We start from the raw sequence: 3,968 nt of genomic DNA on the forward strand, positions 1-3,968 counted from the left end.
ACCCGGGTCTCTGGCGCTGTGAGGCAGCAGTGCTAACCACTGTGCCACCGTGCCGCCCACGGCAACAGATCAGGCAACATCTGGAAAGGGTTGGATTTTGACTTTGTGTAAAATGGGTGATGCCATACCAGCTTCCTTCATGTCTTTAATTTTAGATTCCTGGCCTTTACAATTTTCCCTCATTAGGTTATTGCATCAACGTCAATGTTCAGTGTGGAGAAGTATATCCAACAATAAAATGTGGAGCTATATTTTACTTCGAAGTATTATACAATCGATAGCTGCATCCTGAAGTGAATTAAAAATTATGCAGTCAAACTTGAAAAGATCATTCTGTTCACTTTAACTTTGTGAAACTCCCGCAGTGTAGGTTTCCTATCGTCATTATACTGATTCATGACTGCCTCATTGCTGTTAAATCCTGATAAATTGACAACTTCAAATTTGTATGGATATGTACGCAGTGTCAGAGTTTGTATATTATAGATGCAATGGAGCCCCTTATTACTTAAAAATAATCACTGTTAAATTATTTAAGAGCATGAATGCAGCATTACTGAGACTATAGAGAGCATCATTCATCAGTCCAAGAATGCTGAGTGAATTTCTGCCATTTTATTCATTTACCATGTGTAATCTTTGCTGTTGGATCAGAGAGAGAAGATGACAAACTACATTTCTACAGCGCCTTATCATATCCTCAGGACATCCCAGAACATTTCACAGCTAATGGATTATTTTTGAAGTGCAGTCATTCGACCATAGGAATGGTAATGGACCATTCAGCCTCTCGATCCCATTCAGTCTTTCAACTGTATAATTCTGTGGGGGTCAGTTAGTTGGACAGCTGGCTTGTAATGGAGAGTGAAGCCAAAAACAAGGGTTCCATTCCCACACCGACTGAAGGTCCTGCTTTCTTGACGTCTCTGCTGAATTGAGATGTGGTGACCCTCAGGTGAAACCATTGCTCTCTGTAATGAGAGAGCATCCCTCTGGAGTTATATAATTGTTGATCTGTAACTCAATTTTGTTTATCCACCTTTACTCCTTATGTCCCAAAAACTGATACCTAATTGATTTTACCTCTTCCAGTATTGAGAAGTTTAACTGGTTTTCCCAATTGGCTTTTAAAGTAAGGGAATTGCAGAATTTTACTAATGACTGTGTGAGAGTGTTTCTTGATCTCATCCTAAATCACTCAGCTCTGATTTAAGATTGAGCTTTACCACCTCTGCACTTCCTCACAAGAGGACACAGGCTGGATGTCTGTATGACATAGTTTCTCCGCATCTATTATGTTGAGTCCTTTTGTCATTTTAAACACTTTAATTAGATAATTAACAATAACAGAAATTGCTCTGTCCCTGGGCCTGGCCAAACTGGCCATAAACAGGTCCAGGCAGCGGGCCGTGGAGGGGGTCGTTAGGGCCGACTGCCTGCCCCTCTTCCGCGGTTACGTTAGAGCCCGGGTGTCTCTGGAAAAGGAGCACGCGGTCTCCACCAACACCCTGGAGATGTTCAGGGAGAGGTGGGTGCAGCAGGGAATGGAGTGCATTATTTCCCCCTCCAACTCTATTTTGATTTAATCCCTGCCCTCCCCTTCACTGTTTGATCACACGGCATTGCCTTTTGATGTGAAGGGCACTGCTTGTCACTGGCCACTCGGGTGTATCTTTTCTTCCTGGTGGTGGAAATTTGAATAAAGATTCGTACACCTTGTGTCTTTCACTGTGTCTCACACCTGCACACACACAGGTGAAACAAAACCAGAAATTGCTGGCAATACTCTGCAGATCTGGCAGTACCTGTGGGAAGAAAGCAGAGTTAACATTTCAAGTCTGGCAACTCGTCATCAGAACTGATGAATGAATGAATTCAGTTCGATAATTTGTTGAATTGCTAAACTTAACAGAATACAGACTACGTTTGTACAACCTGTCCTTGTGATTTAACCCTTTATGTCCCGATATAATTCTAGAGAATCAGCACTCTACCCACTCCAAGATTAAGAATCATAGAATCCCTAAAGTGTGGAAATAGGCCCTTCAGCCCAACAAGACCACACTGACCCTCCAAAAAGTAACCCACTCAGACCAATTCCCTATATTTACCCCTGCCTAAAGCACCTAACCTACACATCCCTGAACACTGTGGGCAATTTCACAAGGCCAATCCACTTAACCTGCAATTCTTTGGATTGTGGGAGGAAACCAGAGTAATCGGAGATGCAAACCCCGCACAGACAGCCACCTGAGGCTGGAATCGAACCTGGATTCCTAGCATTAGAAAGCAGCAATGCTAACCACTCAGCCACCACTTGGTGCTTAAAACTGAACTGAGATCACTCAATAGGATTAGATTGGGTCCCTGTATAACTAAAATAGTGCTTTCTTACTTTTTCACCCCTAACAATAGGGAGATAGTGATAGCTCTCTTGAGATGAAGGAATCATTCCATTAGCATTTCTGGTTGCAGTTTGCACCTGTGTTTGTACCTTACCGAGTGGACACAGTGTGAGTAACACCACTCAGTAAAAAACTCCATTTGGCTTTCCTTGATTCAATGTAAGTGAGGAGAAAGTGAGATCTGCAGATGCTGGAGATCAGAGCTGAAAATGTATTGCTGGAAAAGCGCAGCAGGTCAGGCAGCATCCAGGGAACAGGAGAATCGACGTTTCGGGCATAAGCCCTTCTTCAGGTCAATGTAAGTGACCTCATTGAGTAGGATCTGCTCTGGTCATTTCACAATTCCCTGCTTCAGTCCACAGACCTGACTACCCGTCCTAATTTACTTCATCTGTAAACTATTCCTTCATCCAAGCCATTGAAATATCTGGTGAAGAGACCACATGGGCAGGATTTTCTGGACTTTGGAAGTTCTCCAGTTTCACATTCACAGCAGCATGGGAACTCACCTAACATCACTAATTAAAGAGCTATCTCATGGGGTGCCATCCTACTGGGGGCCATGGCAGCTTCGGGCAGTCAGATTGGATATAACGTGGCCCATTGCTAGAACAGATGGTAGGCTTCCCAGTGTCAATGGTGAGAGCATTGCTGAGGGGCAAGCAGCAAGGGCAGAATGGATGTAGTGGGTCAGAGATCGGGTGACACTTGCTTCATCCCCAACATATCAAACGCATCATTCTCCAGGTAATGATCAGGCAGTCCTGGCATAGGAATGCTTCAGGACTTTTGCCGATAAACATTAAAAAGCACTGAAATCACACATGACCTCACCCTTCCATTAAGCAGCCACGTCCTCTGAGTTGCACATCGGGAACACACTGGCAAAATGATCTTCAAGTGGGAAAACTGCTGAAAACTGATTCACTAGCTACTTAGTTTTCCAATTTTGGTTCGCTGGGAAAAGAGGCTGAAGCTATAAGCAAACAGACAGGACAAGGATTGGCTTCTGAATATTGATGGGTAGATGATATTCAAGAGGTATAGAAAGCTAGATAAAGATGGTGGAATCAAAGCTAGGACTGATGCATTAGTTAGAGACGACCTTCATCCAGAAGATCAGTTGAAGAACAGAGACCTAGAGGTTCAGGTACATAGTTCTTCGAAGTTTGCATCACATGTAGACAAGGTAGTTAAGAAGATGTTTAGCACGCTTGAGTTCATTGCTCAGGTCTTTTAGTATAGGAGCTGGGACGTTATGTTGAGGCTGTACAGGATGTTGGTGAGACCTCTTCTGGAGTACTATGCAGTTCTGGTAGCCCTGTTATAGGAAGGAAAGTATCAAGTTGGAGAGGGTTCAGAAAAGGTTTACCAGGATATTGCTGGGAATGGAGGGTTTGATTTATAAGGAGAAGCTGGATAGACTGGGATTTATTCACGGGAGCATAGAAGGTTGAGAAGTGCTCTTATAGAGGTTTATAAAATAATGAAGGGTATAGATACAGTGAATAGCAGGTGTCTTTTCCCTAGGGTGGGGGATTTCAAGACTAGGAGTCATATGTT

Source organism: Chiloscyllium plagiosum, chromosome 33 (genome assembly GCF_004010195.1).
Source record: "Chiloscyllium plagiosum isolate BGI_BamShark_2017 chromosome 33, ASM401019v2, whole genome shotgun sequence".
In the NCBI taxonomy this organism is placed as follows: domain Eukaryota; kingdom Metazoa; phylum Chordata; class Chondrichthyes; order Orectolobiformes; family Hemiscylliidae; genus Chiloscyllium; species Chiloscyllium plagiosum.